This window comes from Python bivittatus, unplaced genomic scaffold, assembly GCF_059951505.1.
Source record: "Python bivittatus isolate LINGU-HERP-01145 unplaced genomic scaffold, Pbiv_v1 ctg000080_np1212, whole genome shotgun sequence".
Taxonomy (NCBI): Eukaryota; Metazoa; Chordata; class Lepidosauria; order Squamata; family Pythonidae; genus Python; species Python bivittatus.
The window spans coordinates 64,496,410-64,516,503 of record NW_028277035.1 but is presented as its reverse complement, the minus strand read 5'-3'; the positions used below and the strand labels follow the sequence as shown (position 1 = coordinate 64,516,503).

Here is a 20,094-nt window from a genome sequence, read left to right as displayed (position 1 = left end):
CTAAAACCTGTATAAAACAATTACTTAAAAAGAAAGAGTCCAGGAGGCCAATGGTTCAGAGCAGCAAACGCCAGGCCTCTAAGGGGCTAGCCATCCCCACACCTGATGCCTTCCCTCCCCACCCCAGGCCAGATGGCAGAGCCAAGTCTTCAAATCCCTCCGGAAGGCCAGGAATGAGGGGGCCAATCTCACCTCTGGGGGCAAAATATTCCAAAGGGCGGAGGCTATGGCAGAGAAGGCCCACCTTCTGGACCCTGCTAGTCAGAGTTCTTTTACCGAGAGGGTCCAGAGATGCCCTCTCTGTGTGATCGGGTGGGACGGGTTGAAGTCATGGGGAAGAGGCAGTCTTTCAAGTAACCTGGTCCCATGCCATGTAGTGCTTTAAAGGTGATAACCAACACCTTGAATTGGACCCAGAAGCAAACTGGTACCCAATGCAGCTCGTGGAGCAACGGTGTTGCAGTAGTCTATCTGGGAGATAACAAGGTCATGAGTGACTGTTCGAAGGGCATCCTGATCCAGGAAAGGGCGTAACTGATGCACAACCTGAAGTTGTGCAAAGGCCCTCCTGACCATGATGGATGATCTCACTCAGAGGTTTCATGTAGCGGTTTAAAAAGATCTGAGAGCAAACTGAATCCTGCAGCACCCCACAAAGGCGGGGCCAAGGATGGGACCTCTTGCTCCCTATCACCACCGATTGGGATCAGCCCTGAAAAAAGGTGAACTAGCACAAGACCATGCCGCCCACCCCCAATTCCCTGAGCTGTCCCAACAGGATACTGTGGTCGATGGTATCGAAAGCCGCCGAGAGATCAAGAAGACCAAGGATAGTTGCACTTCCACCATCCTGCTCCCACCAGAGATCATCCACAAGTGCGACCAATGCCATTTCCATTCCATAACCGGGCCTGAAAGCTGACTGGAAAGGGTCCAGTTAATCCATTTCCTCCAGAACCATTTGGAGCTGTGCTGCCACCACTTTCTTAACCACCTTCCCTAAAAAGGGGAGGTGGGAGACTGGATGGAAATTGTCCAGTGCGGTAGGATCCAGGGAGGGTTTCTTGAGGAGGGGGTGTACCAACGCCTCTTTAAAGGCAGCTGGAAACACTCTCTCCCACAAGGATGTATTAGCTATGCCCTGGATTCAACCACATGTCACCTCCTGAGCTGCTTTCACCAGCCAGGAGGGGCATGGGTCCAGATGGCAAGTGGTGGCCTTCACAGTCTGGAGGATCCTGTCCACTTCCTCAGGAACAACAGGATCAAACTGTTCCCAGATAACTGGGTAAGAACGATCCCCTGATATCTCCCCAGACCCTGCCCCATGCTCGGAGTCTAACTTGGAACGAATCAGAGCGATTTTGTCCTGCAGATGCTCTGAAAATTCCTCCATGCATCCCTGCAAATGAATCACCAGATCCCCTTTACCAAGGAGGGATCTAGTGATCCCAAATAGGGCTACCAGGTGGCACTCTGTGGACGTGATAAGGGCAGAGAAGTATTGACGCTTTGCTGCTCTTACTGCCACAATGTAGGCCTTGATAGCGGCTCTAACCTGTGTTCGGTTGGATTTGGTCTTTGTCTTCCTCCAGCGGTGCTCTAGATGTATCTTGACCCTCTTCAGAACCCTCAACTCCTCCATAAACCACAGGGAGTGTCGGGGCTGATGTGGCAAGACAGGTCGCATAGGCACAATCCTGTCCAAGGCCCCAGCCGCCTCCCTATTCCAGGCAGCAGCCAAGGCCTCTGCTGGACCGTGCAGCAGATCCACGGGAATACCCCCCAGCTCCCTCTGAAACCCTGATGGGTCCATCAGGTGCTGGGGCCGGTCCAGTCACATGGGTCCTGTCTCTCTACAGAGGGGGGTGGCATAGGAGAAACTCAGGGTCACCAGGATGTGATCTGACCATGACAACGAGGAAAACTGTAAATCTCCCCTCAGATCACTTTGCCATTGCTCTGACAAGAAGACCAAATCTGGCATGTGGCCACTGTCTCGGGTTGGGTCCTGCACAATTTGAGACAGGCCCATGGCTGCCATGGTAGCCATGAACTCCTGAGCTGCCTCTGAGGACTGTCCCAGGGATGGCAGGTTGAAGTCCCCCAGAACCATAAGGCTGGGGAACTCCACCACCAGCCCTGAGACAGCCTCCAGCAGCTCAGGCAGGGAGGTTGCCATCCGGCAGGGAGGCTTGTACAGCAGCAGCACTCCTAACTGTTTGCGGGAACCCAACCTAAAAAACAGTGCCTCACAGCCGGAAACTTGTGGAGCAATGCCCCTGAAGGCCACCAGAGATTCTCGGATGACAACAGCCACCCCTCCTCCCTTGCCCTGGCATCTCAGCTGGTGCCACACTGTGAACCCAGCTGGGCACATTTCTGAGAGGGGCACCCCCCCTCAGGCCCCAGCCAGGTCTCGGTGTTACATGCCAGTTCCACCCCCTCCTCGGTGATCAAGTCACATATGAGGGGGGGCTTGTTTTTAATCGACCTGGCATTAAGCAGCAGCAGCCGAAGGCCAGGGCCCCTATGAACCTGCTGACCAGGGCCCGGAGGTTCCAGGCCCAAATACCTCCAATCCTGGACCTCCGGGATCCCTAATCCAGGGTGAAGTTCCCTCCTTCCAATCAGACATCCTCATTTAGAACCAGATACTCCCAGGTGAGGGAAGATCCTACCCACGCACCAGCTTGTGCTCTTGGCGCCAGCTGGGACCCACCCCCCACCAAACCTTACACTGCTATCACACTCTGCCCCCCTGCACAACCTCTCTCACTAGTCGGCAGGGCGGGCATCCCATTCACTCGCTCACACCTCCTGTCTCTCACCCAGCAGGTGGATACTCACATCCTCATACACTCCCAGACTCCCTCCCAGACTCTCACTCCCAGGAGGAAGTCCCAGATTCATACTGGAGGGACCCTACGACTCTCCAGTGACACTGGGTGGGTTAAGTGGGGGTGGCTAGATTCTAAAACCCCAGTTCGCCCCTCTTGAAAACAAGAGTTGATAACTTAATATGCTGTCTGGCTCCCCCACTGCCCAGAGCTGAGGGATCTTCCTCCAAAGTCAGACAACCACCCCACATCGGGACCTGCTGGGGTTTGCCGCACCATACTTGGCTTGCTGGGGCCTGCTGAGCCCGCTAGGCCTAGGTTTCTATTGTTGCTATTGATCCTACTACAATCTGGATCAGATGTCATTCCTACCTGCCACCCTCCAGCCCAAAGACAGGAAATGTAAAATTATAACAGGGGACAAAAGAGACAGGTTTGCATATGCTGATTTATATAGGAAAAGTCTCCTTTGAGTCAGGCTGAAATCCTGGTGATTTCATGGATATCACCATGTAGGTTTTCTTGGTAGCGCTACAGAAATATCTACTGCCATTGTCATCCTCTGGGATTTTTTTTTTTTCCTCATCTGTTCAATAATCTTGGGATTTCCCATCCAAGTACTAAATAGGCCCAGGCTTGCTGAGAAGACAGTTTAGAAACCATTAGTAAAAGCTGCATTAACCATTCAATACATCTCGAGGGAAAACTGTATGACCACATGATTATATGCTTGCTTATCCTGCTATCCTTATTTTTCTGATGGATTTTTCTCTATAAATCACACTTGGGAAGAGACAGAGCTTCAAATGGTCATGGTCTGGAGTCCCGTGGCAGAAGAGGAATCCTTAAAAATCTGAAGTTTAATCAACTAGGGCCAATGGAAAACAAAACATAACAAACACAAAAGCTCAGATAGGGCATTTACTGTAAGAACTAAGTCACATAGTGCTAACGTACACTTGCCAGCTCAGAAATTAGTGACTGTGCTCCACAAAACAAGTCCTTTTATATATAAATCCACTCTAGGTTTTCATCCAAACCATTCTTTTTCAGCAACCAAAATGGTAGAAGGCAGACTTATTGGGGGCTGCTATTATTCAATAGCCAAAGCAGGTGGCACCAACTAGCCAGCTTTGGCAGTCTCCCCAAAAGCTAGGTTGGATCTGACCAGATATTATTTGGATGTGAGACCATCAGGGAATCCAGAACCTTAGGCTAGACTGAGAAGTTGAAAAAAACTTCCTGGAAGAAAGGAATGAGAAATTATTCTGCCCTCAAGTTATTCATTATCCAGCTGAGATCTACAGCAGTAAGTAACTTCTGGAGTGGACAGATTGGGGAATTACCCTCAGCAGGGCTCCATCTTTGAGAGGGCCCTAAATTTTGTCATATTTTCAGCTGAATAAAAAAATTATAGGATGACGTCTTCAGCATGAAGATATGGGATGAAGAACAGAATGTAACTTTCTGATGTTTGCTTTCATTTATGAATTGTGATAACTGGACATTCACAGCTACAGTAACATCATAGGTTGAGAAATCGTAGAATGGCTTCAGATACCAAACTTCCATGTGGGGCTTCCAATGACATTCTTGCTCAGAGTCCCCCAAATTTTAAAGCCATCGCTGATCTACAACCATGGGATGTACTGAAACACACCTCCAAAAAGTTGTAAAACATAGAGATAAACTTCCCTTTCCCTGGATGGCTGTTCAGCTTAGTAGTCAGTTAGCAAGGCTGTGATTAATTTCAGGGGTTTGAAAAATTATAAATAAACTTCTAGGTACTTTTCCAGTCACCCTGCTTTCTACATACTGACTATACTCATACTAATTCATTGCGATGTAGATTCTAGCTTGTTCTTCAGCCAAATCTGGGCCACCTTTTTCTCTTGGTGAGTGGCTGTCCCAGTGATGTCATGTCCAATCTGCTTGCTTTCTGATTTCAAGCCACCTACAGGATGATAAAGGGTGAATTTTGTGCTGTAGGAATAAGCAGGGTTAGACATCCTTTGGACTCAATTCCTAATACATATTTCTGTCTCAGGATTCCTCATAATACTTTGATTTGGGTATCCCACTTGTGTGCATCTGATCTACGTCTGAGTCTGTGTGTGAATGAATATTATCTTTGTGGCCCATAAGCATATAGAAAGAAAAGAAATATCCTCTATTGTACTGAACTTGGCACCAGATCCTTAAAAAATGCATCCTGTAGTTCACTTGCAATAAGCAGGACCTGATCTTTCCCTCTCCCTCTCTTTCATGCTCCCCTCCTCAGCCCCAGTTATGTTCCCTGCACTTAAACGAAATGGATATTAAATAAGCTTCAGTTTTACCCTGCAGGATGTTTAAATCCTGCATCAGTGCTCTGGATGAGGGGGAAACCACAGATGATTATGACATTCATTTGGAGGTTGATGGGGACTATTGATTATTGTTGAGAGCGAGCACCGAAGCATATTTCAGTGCAGCTATTTTAAGGAGCATTTACCAGTATTTAAACAAACACACAAACCTGTATACCTCTTTAAATTGCTTCATCGTTGAACTTATTGAGCCCAAATTAAAAAATGGTGGCATTTTGTGACAAGCACAATTTAAAACAACCTCATTCTGCACCTTGCCTTGCTGGGAAATAGGCCTATAGATGGGGAATAATCTCCACAGAAGGAGGCAGGGCAAGGGAGCAGATTGTAGGAGGCCTTTTTGGAAGGCTAGGCCAAAAAGCCTTCCCTCAGTACTAGGCTGTGTCATTGCAGTCAAAGCAATGATGAAATGTTATTACTGCAGCACTAGCAACTTTCAATCTTTCCCTGAGTTAACCTTTCCTCCCCCCTCCCCCTCCCTTTGAATTAAAGCTAAGTTGTGTCTGGCTAGCTTTAAGGCAGAAAGCTTGCTAATTTGTTGACCTTAAAAACTGAAGAAGGAAGCTAGGAAATAGCTGTATATTTCCCTCCTTATTGAGGGAGGTCCAGTGCATCATGTTCTTCTAGCTTTAGGCAGGTTTATTTGTTTGTTTGTTTGTTTTTTATTGCGTTTGACTACTTTCCACAGGCAGTGGGGAAAAATGCTTTTGGTCTTGCTATCATGGTTCTTTCTATGATGGCATGTAATTGTTATGAGCTGGGTTTTTTTTTTCCCCCATCGATAGAATCTTTCTAGTGTTCCTTGTGTCATTTTTATTCTCCTGGGAGATTTCCTTTTGCGTGAAGTTAGTCTAGACGTTTTAAAAATTAATGGAAAAACATGACTTGTAGAGAATCTGAGGTCTGTTTCTTTTTTGAAACAAAAAGTGAGGAAACCAAGGAAACCCAGCTATGAGTTAAATGTTTCCAGGTTGGCAGAAACAATACATGAATGGCATCAGCGCCAGCTTTTAATGGAGTGACATTACGCCATTTTAATTACATTTTTGGTCATGCAGGAGCTGTCCATGGTAATGAGGTTCAGTCCCAAACAACTAAGATACTTAACTAGTGCTTTTTGCAGATTTGTTCTTACCGTGCCCATTTTCAACAGTTTGCCCTTTTCTTTCCTTTTCATCTATAGTTCAAAATTAGGATGAACCCCTTTATTAACTGAAACGTAGCATTGAAAAGTGTTTCAAATGCAAACCCTCTGCTCATTTCAAAGGCTAAGGCCTATGTATGCATGCATGTATGCATGTATGTATGTATGTTGTTGTTGTTTAGTCGTTAAGTCGTGTCCGACTCTTCGTGACCCCATGAACCATATTGCGCCAGGCCTTCCTGTCCTTCACTGCCTCCCTGAGTTTGCTCAGTTTCATGCTCATTGCTTCAGTGATGCTATCTAACCATCTCATCCTCTGCCGTCCTCTTCTCCTTTTGCCTTCAATCTTTCCCAGCATCAGGGTCTTCTCCAAAGAGATCTCTCTTCGCATTAGGTGGCCAAAATATCTGAGCTTGAGCTTCATTATCGATCCTTCCAATGAGCAATCAGGGTTGATTTCCTTTAAGATTGACTGGTTTGACCTCCTAGCAGTCCAGGGAACTCTTAAGAGTCTTCTCCAGCACCACAGTTCAAAGGCATCAATTCTTCGGCGCTCGGCCTTTTTTATGGTCCAGCTCTCACAGCCATACATTACTACTGGAAAAACCATAGCTTTGACTATGCGGATCTTTGTCGGCAAGGTGACGTCTCTGCTTTTTAATATGCTATCTAGGCTTGCCATAGCTTTCCTCCCAAGGAGCAAGCGTCTTTTAATTTCATGGCTGCAGTCTCCGTCTGCGGTGATCTTGGAGCCCAAATAAATGAAGTCTGTTACTGCTTCCATTTCTACCCCTTCTATCTGCCAGGAATTGATGGGTCCAGATGCCATGATCTTAGTTTTTTTAATGTTGAGTTTCAAGTATGTATGTATAGTTAGGGATAAAAGTATTTTGAGTTTCTCCCAGACTGTTATCCTCCAGTAAGGAGATGCCTTTTCAGTGTTTGTTCTTCCCAATTATTCTGGTATGGTACATTGTGGGAAATTAAAAGGGTGGCTAAAGTTAACAGCTTATCTCAAAGTGGAAGTACTTTGAAGAATACTGTTTTGCTTGGAAAAAGGCTCAAAGGATTTGTGGCCAAAACAGGAGTTGGAGCATAAGAAAATGCATTGTTTTTCCTCCCTTTCACAATCCCCCTTTTTGCAAATTATGGAGATACGTGTCTATTGTAGCAGCTTCCCAGGAAGACTGTTGTGGATGCAAAGAATAACAATACAGAACCCTTGATTCAAAATCTTTTTTGGCATAAGCCCCCCCCCCCAAAGTACGATAATACAGATGTAGAATGGATTGCCATCAGTTTTTAGAGAGGGAAATGGACCACTAGAGTTTGACACAAATTCTTTATCCAGTTTGTAGGTAGAGAAACTGGATGGATGATTTCTCTGAATTTCTCCATGAGAAAGAAGACACGTCCAAGAATTGTTCCAGGGCAGGACAGAAGGATGCCTCCATAGGAGGGACAAGCACTGGTGCTGCAAAAGCCCAAGAGAGAAGTTCCCTCACAATATTTTCCCTTGGGATTTAATTGATACATTGGAAACCAGGGAAGCTGCAGACCCTAGAGAAAAGATTGTATAATGGACAACATATACACACACCCCATGGAGACATTTTAACTAAACAGTGCAGGAACACTCATGAGGATACCTATGAAATTCTCTTCTCCTTTGAAAGAATTTCTGAATCAAATTCTCTTTCATCAGACTGAATGAGAAAGTGCAGAATTTCACTATCTGGCATTACAGCACACAATTTTCCTTTATTAACTGATTGCATAGTGTAGTTTATTGTGTGTGCGTGCCTGCGTGTGTATGGGATAAGAAAATATGTGAGTAAGGAGTCATTTATATGTTTCTTTTATCTTGCAGGGGCAAATTGCTTTCCTACCACCAATTCCATAGATACATAAGATTCCTGAAGTGATAAGGTACTGAAGTGATTGTTTAAGCTGAAATCGACTCTCTGCAGCATTTGAATTAAGGGGAAAAAAATAATCCAAAGCACTATTATAGCAACTTTAAACGAGCCACATTTCAAAGCAGCTAAAGTATATAGAAGCTCTCATTTTTTCCCCCATATCCATTTTGTATCCTTTCAGATAATCATCTTGTCTGCCTGCTCGTGCTGACAGTAGAGGACTGAAAACAAACAGTAATTTAACAAAGAAAATATTCCTCTTTATTTCATTTTCATTGCAGTCTCTCCAAGCATCACTGTATCAGTGTACTTGAAAGAGCCTTGACTGCCATGCCTTTTTGGCTATCTATCTACTGCAAATATTTCACATGTAGCAGAGGTCAGGAGCCTGCCTGAGAGCCATGCAAACGGCTGTGTGTTAGGCATCAATCCAGAATTAGATATTAGATTACACAACATGTAGCATGCTTTAGAGTTCATTTTTTACCCTATTGGCTTTATCTGCCATTAAGCACTGTTTTGAGATTATGAATTTATTAAAGAAACAGCATTATCATATGATTACCTATTTTTTTAAACATTATGAACACTCCTAAACTTTCCTTACATGCCAGGAGGTCCCTGCTTACAGGGATGCAAGTTAATGGATATAAAAGCACACTAAGAAAAATAGAAGGAAGAATAAAGCAAAAACCCAAATTCAATATAGATAATTACATAAGATGAAATGCTATACAGTTGTCGGTAAAATGGCCAGCTTGAATGGAAACACTTCAGAGTGGAAAGAACCTGAACGGCAGCGGCTTTCCCATTAGGTAATACTTTTCAATTGATTGGCTGAGTAGAAGCTCTCCTCCCCCGCCCCCCGAAAAGATATAAAAAGGGGGAGGGATACCCCTGTAAATTACAGCCCACTAGTTACAATTTGTTCTTGCTATGTAAAGTATTTTCCCCATGACACTAATTTATTAACTGATTACATGGTTACAAGATATCTGTTTGAGTCATTAAAGTTTAAAGGTACACTCTTACCCTCACTCAGCTGGAAGAAAGTGCCATTGGGAATTATTTTTTAGATTGCTACAGGATTCCACTGTATTGTTCTATAAGTGATTGACAGTCCTAGTTGAAGAGTGCCTTTCTTGGACTGTTTTGACCTACATATTGCAGGGATTTTTTTTTTTTTTTTGAAAAGACACAAATAGATAAAGCAGCTCAAGAATGGATGGGCTTTTGTTCCATTAAGAAAAATCCAGCATAGTTATCAATTTTAATTGCCATGCCTCATTCTCAATAATGTTCTGAAAATTCCTTTCTGGAGCAAAGGTGAATGTTCTGGAAGGAAAAGATGAAAGCAGAAGTGTCCTTAACCTTAATCATAAATTCCCAAATGAAGCAGCATTGAAAAATGATTATAGAAAAGGAAGAACTCTGACCTGCAGCTGGATGTGTCTTTCTACCTGACTCAATGTCTCTAACATTTAGCATTTCTGACTTTTGGCTAAAAAGGAAACTTGTTGGACAATATGCTGGAAATGGAAGATTTCTATTCATTCTTGTTCCTTAACAACACTTAAATAGACATCTCTACTTTGTTTCCCCTGCCCAAAGCTAGAAACATTTCATTATTATTTTAAGAAGGGGAAATAAAGAATCTAGTGGTACATTAAAAAAAGGCAGGGGGAACTATTATCAGGCATTTTGGAGAGAAGTGAATTGACTTCTGACTTAGATAGAAAGAAGGCACATAAGTCTTATGATCCCCATGCTGGGAAAAAATGTATAAGGACCTTTTCTGTATCAGGATGTGTGCTAAAATGGACATATTAGCTTCCAGAACAACAGCAGAATTATATGGCGTATGTGTATACTAAGTTGTCTGATTTTCAAGCTTCTTGCTCATTTTATTGTGGTCAGCTGTTTGAAATTGTACAGCAAGGGAAACAAATAGGTAGAAATTCAGCAAGTGGCTTTTGCAACAAAAGTTTGCATTATAAAATATACTTGTTCAGTGTTCCAATCAATTAGTCACATACTCCATCTGATTCCTTTAAAAGCGTAGTCTACTTGTTATGTTGGGTTTGGGGAAAGGATTGCCCCATGCCATTTTTCTCACTAAGGACATTTTAAAATACTTCTGCAAAGCTTTGGAGATCTCCCAAAAATATGTCTTAGCAGTCATTTTGACTTCAAAAGGATAAACCCTTGGAGAGTGAGTTTCCTGTTTGTATACATAAATCAGGGGGATACACATGTTCTGGTAACAAAGATCACATACTGTGCTGGATGATGCAAGCACACTCAGTTGTTGTTGTTGTTCAGTCGTTAAGTTGTGTCTGACTCTTCGTGACCCCATGAACCATATTGCGCCAGGCCTTCCTGTCCTTCACTGCCTCCCTGAGTTCGCTCAGTTTCATGCTCATTGCTTCAGTGATGCTATCTAACCATCTCATCCTCTGCCGTCCTCTTCTCCTTTTGCCTTCAATCTTTCCCAGCATCAGGGTCTTTTCCAAAGAGTCCTCTCTTCGCAAACACACTCAGATGCACACATATATTCAAGCCTTAATGCACATATGCTCCTATTTCTATACTCATAATATACACAAACATAAACCATGAAACTCCTTCTCCCAACAATATCAGCTACAGTAAAAATTCCACGGAAGGAAGGTTAAAGTATCCCACCAGGCAATCTTAAAGGAAGGAAGAAACACATTTTAGCTCTGTTCCACCCTGACCCCCCCCCCTCCACCCCATCCCCTGGTGCCTGTGAGTCCTTCTCCCTGCAATGCTCAGCCAACAGCATGCCAGTGCAGAGTCCAACCCAGTGGTTTTTGTAGTAGAGGACTTCTGAGTGGCTGGGCCTTGCAAAAAAAGCAAGGCAGAAGTGATGGAGGGCCATGACAGGCTGTACCAACAAAGAAAGGGACCTCCTTGGATGGCACTGATAAATGTTAAAGCCAGCACAGATTAATTGTCTTCTAAAGGAAACATCAGACTTTCTTGGATCCTACTGCATGTTTTTGTGTCTATTGTGTGCTTATAATGGTATGTGGGAATGACCTTGGGAGACAGGAGGAAGAGCTGCAGCCTAGACAATGATCTGATAAACAAAATCTGAGACTGAAGGAGGAGTAGGGGTGGAGAAAACATCTCAGAAGTGACCCTCCCTAGTTTTGGGGGGAGTAAAATTAAAGGGGGTGGGGGAGAGGTACTTTCAGACTTGCAAGATTCTGTTACTGTAACCTTACAATAAAGATAGTGTTAGTTAGTTGGAGCTTCTCTGGACTACCTCAAAGGGCTGGCAGTGCCTGATACAAATGTAGTTGGTGTAATTTGGACTTTCCATGATCCACAAATGGAGTTAATCCTATAGCAGCAATTTTCATCACATATTGCCAAAGTTAAACTATTTTGTGGCGCAACCCTTATCCCCATTCTAAGGTTCCTTTAATATTAAATAACTTTTAATATTAATGGAGAAGCATATTGACATTTAGATCTACTCCTTGTTACATGTAAATAGTTACTTGCAACAACAGCTACATGAAAGGGTGGGGTGGGTGGGGTGGGGGCTAGAACTGATACTGGATAAAAGCACAGAACAGACTATGAAAAATGATGAGTGTATTCAGGAATACCATTAAATGCTGAACAATGTCACTGTCAAATGCTGATATCTGAATTGACATAAGCCAAGTGATACTGAGCATATAAGACTGGGCTTCCCAAATAGCTGCATGAGATTTAAAAAAAAAATATGCAGGAGAAATAATGTTGTTTTCTAAAAGTATGTATATAAGATGGAGAAAGGAAAAAAGAAAGGAAAGATGGTGTGGTGAGATTGCAAAGGTTAGTGTCCAAGCTTTGCAAGATCTTTACATTTAGGTGAAGGTCCCAGTTGGATGGGCATCTGCTAAAACACAGATGGAGCTATTTGGTTCTTTGCTGTGACTTGACATATCCTTATATGACAGTTGTTTCCTTTAGAAAGAGTGTTCCTGGAATGCAAAAAGCAGAGAAAATGAAATCCCAGACATAATGTACCAAGAAAAATAGATGGCAAACAGGGAGCAAGGCAAGCAAAGGCATATAGATGCTGTTCACATATGCTCACATTGTGTATTCATAACTTTGTAAGTGGATAAATTGTTCAGTTCATTTATGACTTGAAATGTACTTACCTTTCTTGACCTTTACCTTCCACACATACACCAAGTAGATGCAGAGAGTCCACAGTGTCAAACTGGAGTTAAATCAGATAATTTGCTAAGGGATACATGAGTTGTTTAAGCTAGTTTTCTTAATGGATTTTTTTTAATGTGCCAAAAGACTGGAAGTTATTCTGTCTGGAAGGTATTCCCTTGGAATTAACAATGGATTATAAATTTTGAATATTCAGGTATGCCAGTGAATTTTGTAACCCTAAATAGGGCAAGTCTTTCTTCTAAATGGAAATCCATTTTGGATTATGTTCCAGACACATAAGATCCTTTTGGAAATGAATCCTGGTGCAAACTTTAAAGCTGTCCAGATCCTAGTGCAGTTATGATGATATTGAAGACTTACTTTTTACTATAGGCTTCATGCCATGAATGAGCCATTCGCACTATCTCTCTACTTTGCATTACAACTCAGAAGGTCACAAATCTGATGCCCATCCAGCAAAACTTAATTAAAGGTAGACCTCCAGGTATAACTAAATTGTAACTCCTGGCCACCCTAGATGGCAGGGCCAAAAGCAGGAGTCATCATCCAGCAACACCTGGAAGGCATAGATATCCTTCTACACTTTATTTCACACAATCAGAGGTAGCAGGGATGCACTATAGAAGCAATGACGTGTTGGTTGTTTCAAAGGGTCCTATTTAACAAACACCTCATACCAGAATCCATTTTGCAGTTCATGAAATTTGAGGAGGTGAGTTAAGAATAAAACACCAACAGTCTATTTACTCTGCTGTGACTTTGTACTAACCCGTTGCTAAAAGGGATTGCTTCAGGCTTTATTTTGGTACTTTATCCTCCCATTTGGATAGTCTTCATATCTGGCCTGATGCTGAAAGCAAGTATTTGGCAGCATAGAAGCCCAACATCTAACAATTTAAGCAGCCTCTGTTGTTGCTGATGCATCACAAATTCCCATGGAAAGAGAAAGCCACGAGGACTTGAAAGAAAAAGATTCCCTCGGACTGAATAATGTAGTGTCAGTTCCTCTAATGAATGCGGATGCTGGGTGCATGATGAATAATTAGTGACTTTGATACCTGCAGAGAGCAGGTCATGATTGTGCTGTCAGGAACTTCACTGCCACCAGACGCATCATTATCCTAGTTACTGCTGTTTAGTAAATATACTTTTGTGGAAAAAAAAAATCATACCCTTTTCTTTTTCCCCAGAAGCACAAACAAGTTCTGTGGGAACACCAGCTTTCTGCAAACTCAGTGGAAGGCAGCCCACTGGGAACTTTTTATTTATCAAGAAAATAAAAGGCAACACAGGGTTGCTTTGATTGGAGCAGCTTATAAGCCCTGTATATAATAAATAAAATAAACACACGAGGCTTAGAAGAGTATCCACCAGAAAACAGTTCATGATCAAATCAGGGGACCTGCCATGTGATTAGGCCTGCCTACAGCAAGGAATGATGACATTCAATCTGAATGTTTACATATCTGTTTGTCCTTGGGGCTTATGCATACTGCAGAAAAGAGTGATGGATCTATGGCTAACATGATTGTCAAAGCTTGCTGATGCATGGAAATCCATATAATTGAGTAGGAGGAAGCAAGTTTTAATTTGATCCAGGATTTAACTTGGAACCTGTCTTGAGTGCCAGGAGCAAGTGGGGGCACATTCCTGCTAATAGAAAGTAATCCTAATCATTTTGGACATCTCTGAGTTTGTTCTACCTTGAGAAGTGACTTCACACACAGCTCATGGGCTGTTATATGGATTGAAACACAGTTGTCATTCAAGCTTTGCCCAGCCCTGAATTTTGCAGTGCAGTCTATCAGAGATACACATATGAACATTCATATAAGAATCTACATGTCATTACAAAATGCGTGAAGAAAAACCTGCTGGGTGGGAAATATATTCAAAATACATATTTAAATACAGTTTTGGATGTGGATTAAAGTCAGAATAGGACAGGAACAGATTTATGAATGAGTATGGCTATGGAATGAAACAGATTGCTCCACCCACCTTTTGCCTAAATTTGGGATTATGAAGCAGCACTTTTATATCAAAGGCTCTGCTAGTTACAGACTGAACAATGATGGACTTTCAGATTAATAACTAATTCTCCCAATTATGTTTAGATGCTAACTGGCAGTCTTAATCCTGTTACACTGTAATGGAATGTGGGAATGACCTCGGGAGACAGGAGGAAGGGCTGCAGCCTAGACAATGGTCTGATAAATGAAATCTAAGTCCAAAGGGGGGTGGGGGTGGAGAAAGCATCTCAGAAGGGACCATCCCTAGTTTTTGGGAGAGTAAAAGTAAGGGATGGGAGGGGCACTTTCAGATTTGCAAGATTCTGTTAATGTAACCTTACAAAAAAGATAGAGCTAGTATCCATTGTCATGCTTCTTGTCTGAACTACCTTGAAGAGCTAACATCAACCTTGCAAGTCTGAAAGTCTGCCATTCCACAGACATATGAAAGAATAACCATGATAAGATCTACTGCCAGAACAGAGATAGCTAGCTCTTGGAGAACCCATTGAGAGCATTCGGTGTTATGCTTGTGTGCTCATCTGCACTTTTGGTATTTTAAGGCTAACAAAACTTTCTTTTCTTTTCTTTTTTTGCTTTTCTAGTATTACATACATATTTTCTAAAAATAATTAATAAAAAAAGAGGAAAAAAGAATAATTGCAACATTAAAAAACACATTTATAACTGCAATAAATACATTGCGTTTCTACAGAAAAAAAAGAAGACAGCAACTCGTTTTGATGTTATGTGTTTTGCTTTGCCAACTAATGGATAAACAGTAATGCTGGCCAGACGAAGAAGAATTTCATTTTCAAGAATTTCATTTTCTCCCTCTCTCCCTCACTTGATTGAAGAGCTTGGTATATCATTAGTACTTTGGTATCTAATGGAGACTTGCCAAAGAATATTCAGTAAAGACTGCTTGGTACAGGTGTGCATGTGACACTCAGAGCTAGAATACAAGCATAATCATTGGGGAGCCTTTTTTTGTGGGGTATAGGGTACAATGTTCATTTCAAGGAGGTATTTATCAAGGATAATGAATAGGTGCTGTAGCCACCAAATGCTCATTAAGTCATTGAGTAGGATGTCTGAGTCAGTTGAATATTATAACTCAACAGAGTGCCTAATTCAGCACCTAGTAATCAGTCATTTTGCTCTGTTTAAATTCTGTAGATACGGTAGGAACGGAATTTTACTCAAACTTGTGGAGGAGGAGAGCAGCAAAGGAAGAGATTTACATGGATCTCCCTTTCTCTCCCTCCCTCCCTCAAATATTCATTCATTCCATGGCTCATCTATCCCAGTTTCATCAAACAGCTTCCTCTACTGCTGGAGGAAGCATTGGTGGTTTATTTGCTATTCATAAATAAAGGATTGAGTGTGTATATGAAAGGCCAGATTTCATTATGCCATCCCAGAATGATGAAATAAGCTAGAAGATTCATAAGGAAGACATTGTTGTCTTTAATATCACTTCTTTTTATAAACTGGGCTGGGATTGTATTTCTCTCACCTTTGTCAAAGCGGGAAAGAAGAGATCATAAGGAAGTATCAATAAGCACCATAAAAACATATAATATATTATTTTATTCTCTCAGTAGATAGCAGCAGGTAGCAGATCAAGAAAGCTAAGCAGAACCAGATTTGGTTAGTAATTGGGTGAGAGGCTACCTGGAAATCCAGTTCCTGTTTTGTTTGAAGCCAGATGCACACATACACCAAGGAGTTTAGTTACAAGACTTTACTTCCAGTTTGTGCCCTTACAAGGCAGGCAGAGTGTGTGTGCATGTGCGCACACAAAGCAACAAAGTCGCCATCCCCAGAGAGCTTGCCTGCAAAGAGTTCCAAATAGCCAGAGTCCAAGGGGAGAAGCAGAGGCATAGAAAGAAGTTCAAGAGCCTAAATATGGGTCATCAGGTGGTCTGTGTTGAAAGGAGCAGGGTTTCCACAGGCAATGAGTTCAAGAGACAAACACACAAAATTCCAGTAAACAGAGAGCTTGTTTCCAACAAAGGACTGCTGGCAGTGATCGTTCTTCAATAGCACTTGCCACAGGTACAGGCAGTCAAGGGCAGGAACTCCCTTGACTGGTGAGAAGCCATACCAAATGCCTCTGCACAATGTGCTTCAGGGCTGGGGGGAAATCTGGATCCAGCCCCTCATCACCTGATGCCCTAGCCACCCTGCGTTTTCCTTGTCAGCCCTATCAGGTGCCACACTGCTAGTCTCCTCCGGAGGTTGGTGTTTGTCCAGGGCCTTCAGAGTGGCACCCTTCCACTCTTCCTGGTGTTTATTCCAAGCAGGGTCTTCCAGCTCAGACTCTACAGATCTGTAGACTAGGCTAGACTAAACTAGGAAGTTGAAAAATAACCTCAGAAGAAGACAGTCGCAATCCACCTCCAGTAAAGCTCACCGTGAGGTGACTCTATCCTTCCAGCTAATAATGAGCAGGTTATTTCCTAAATTAGCATCTGAAACCAATGACACATCATCTGGATCTTCTTACCAGATGTCACAGTTCAAAAAGGCAATATATATCTCCTAAAAATAATAAAGTTCATCTGTTTCAATGTCCTAAAGCAGAATGGTTCAACTCGTCTGAAAGGCTATTTACTAACTGTATGGCTGTGCACCCTGCATGGATCTGTTAATCTTTTTTGCTGGGTTGATGCATTACTTCCATATGAATGTTAGTGTATCTAGGATTAGAAGGAGCTCTAATAAATTAAACATACTTAATTTGAACCTGAATCATAACAATCCAGTACTTGATTTCACAAAGTACTTGATTTGATTGTATCTTTGAATAGGAAAGTAAGACTTCTTTATCAGTAAACATATATAGGATCAAGATAATCCTATAGTCCAGAATCCAATGGAGTTGGCCAATACTTTTAAACAAACAAGCAAACAATCCTGTGTATTCCGGAGAATGAATGCTTCTCCTTCACTGTTTCTTGCTACGTGATGTCTTCTGTATCACTAAACTATGGGCCAACATTGATTTTAAGGCAGGAACTTCACCATTTTTGTTTATCTCTCCTGATAATTTTTTAGTATGGGATGACATGAAAGGATAGGACTGCCAGTTTAAGTTTCCTGCACCACAGCATCTATTCTGTTGTGTTCAGTGGTCCTGGTGTGATCTAAAAGAAAGGCCATCCACGATGTTCTAGGAGGGAGGAAGCAAGTGACAACTTTTAAGTGTCAGAGTCTGACAACTGAGAGGTGAAATGAAGGAACCTTGTTTTGCTTAGGCTCAGGATGCATATGGTAAATCCAAAATTTCATATATAAGCAATACAAGACTCATTTTTTTTAAAAAAATGAAATTGCTATCTATTCCATATCTATCAGCCTAATTGTTTTCAGCTTCTCATTACCGTTCTCTTCCATAGGATACTTGATCATTTGCTTTCCACGCAGATCAGAAATTTTTAAAAATCAGAAAAGGATTTCCAATAATTATAATCATCTCATTTAGAATTAACAAGCTAACCATTGTATCTTGATTCATGATCAATGGGATGTTAAAGGAGCCCTTATTGGGTTTAATAAGTATATAAGTTTCTGGTTAATGAAGTGAAAATTATATCACCAATAACTGTGTAATTACATTCTTATTAATGCATTCAAATGCCTTACAGTTTAAATGGTGTATAACAAGCTCGTTATACCAAGATAATTAGATAGCCATTAATTGTTAAAATGCTGATTGACATGTGGTATGGTAATAGATATCTAGCTTGCCACTGCTGTCTTATTGGGACTAATTCAGTGTTTTTATTCTCTTATCATTAGGATTACAATTTACAAATATATACATGTAATAATTAAAGAGCAGTGCTGCACAAAAATGTGAGGGCAGGCTTAGCTAGAAAAAGCAATATCACCAAAGGTTAGGGGAAATTCTCACTTCTTTCTGATCTTGCACAATGTATTACTTTTTTCATTATTTATGTATTTATTTATTATTTGTTAGATTTATAAACCACCTTTTGTATAATTCAAGGTGGCATACATAATGTCCCTGCCTCCTATTTTCCCCCAAACAACACCTTGTGAGATGGGTTTGGCTGAGAGACAGAGAGAGTGACTGGCCCAAAGTTAACCCAACTGGCTTCCATGCCTAATGGAAGACTCACAGTCTCCTGATTTCTAGTCCAGCACCTTAATCACTACACCCAACTGGCTCTCTAAACCCTCTGATCCAAAAGTAGTGGATTACCAGAAATTATTACTGTTAGTGTCATTAGGTCAGAAAGAGATTGCTAATATATTGCAAGTTTAATTTCATGTTGAGCTTCAGCTTTCCTGATATTGTCTCTCCAAACTTTGATTCTGTATACTTTTAAGAAATAGGAAGATAACTGGATGCTTCCTGGAATTTGCTCGTCTGCATGGTATTGAGTTCTTCTTCCCAGCTACCTCTTCTCAGGTGAATGATTAATTTCCTCAAGCAGAGTAAAAATCTGGATTAATCATGGAATCATACAGATGAGCACAATTCAGTCATTTTTGCTTCTTCCAACTAACCACAGGATTGTTCCCTATGATGTCTTCAATTAAAATGATAACAGGCAACTGATTGGTACTCATTAGGGCTGTGTAAGGCAGCTACTACTTGCTTCCATGAAGCATTCTGTAGCAACAATGCTATTTGCTTCATCAAGGTGCAGAAATGATGCAATTTGCCTTGCTAAGATACTTCAGATTATTCCAATCACCTCTTCCTGCTTTCCAATAGCCAGTGGAGCATATGCAGAAGCCCTTTCTGGTTACTGAAAGTTGTAGAAGAGGCCAGAGAATCCATATAAAGCTGAGCAATACACAGCCCTAGTTTCTCCATGTTTCTTTACAAGGGAATATGTTGGATAGGTCCTTTAAAACACTCCCAAGTACAGTATGTAATTGTTACAACTTTTTGGAAGGCTCTCTATGGAATGACCCTGGAGAAGGGATTCGGAGCCCATTAGGGAAGTAGCAGATGCAGAAGAAAAATGTGTTAAGTCCAAAGAAGTGGGGGGTGTTACAAAGAGACTCAGACTAGCTCTCTCCCCTAACTCCCGGGAGGGAGGGAAGGGAAGAGAAGACTTGCAAGATTCTGTCATTACAACCTATCTCAATAAAGTGCAGGTTTAGTCTTCCTGTGGAATCTGATTCCTGATCTGGTCTACCTTGAAGAGCTAACACGAAAGACTTAATGATCCTCTTCAATCTAGGATCACATAATGGATTTAGTAGTAACACTGAGGGCAAATGAAGATCTTCTTTGCCCTTAGTTTCAGGGCAAAAGCTCAAAGAGGAGAGCTTCCTCACTTCCTCAGTCCAGTGAACTGAGTTGTTGTTCTCTAATTGCTACCTTGCCTTGGCACCTTCCCATCCTGCAGGCATTATGTGGCTGAAGAGAAGAAATGGAGAGATTATTGGACAGTCACCTTGACAGTAATGATGGGCTCCCTCTTCCTTCTCAAGCCACTATGCAAAGAGGGGGGTTTCCCCCCCAAGTTTTTGAAAGAGCCAATCAGGTCAGATTGGCTTGGCTTGGCTCCTAAGATCTCAGGAGGTGAACTGAATTGTCCTTATAGTCAAGAT

At 42.0% G+C, this 20,094-nt stretch overlaps 1 pseudogene; it reads right to left on the bottom strand.

Moving 5' to 3' along the window:
• Nucleotides 1-937: 937 nt before the first annotated feature.
• On the bottom strand, nt 938-2,505 carry LOC148216731 (uncharacterized; annotated as a pseudogene).
• Nucleotides 2,506-20,094: the final 17,589 nt, after the last annotated feature.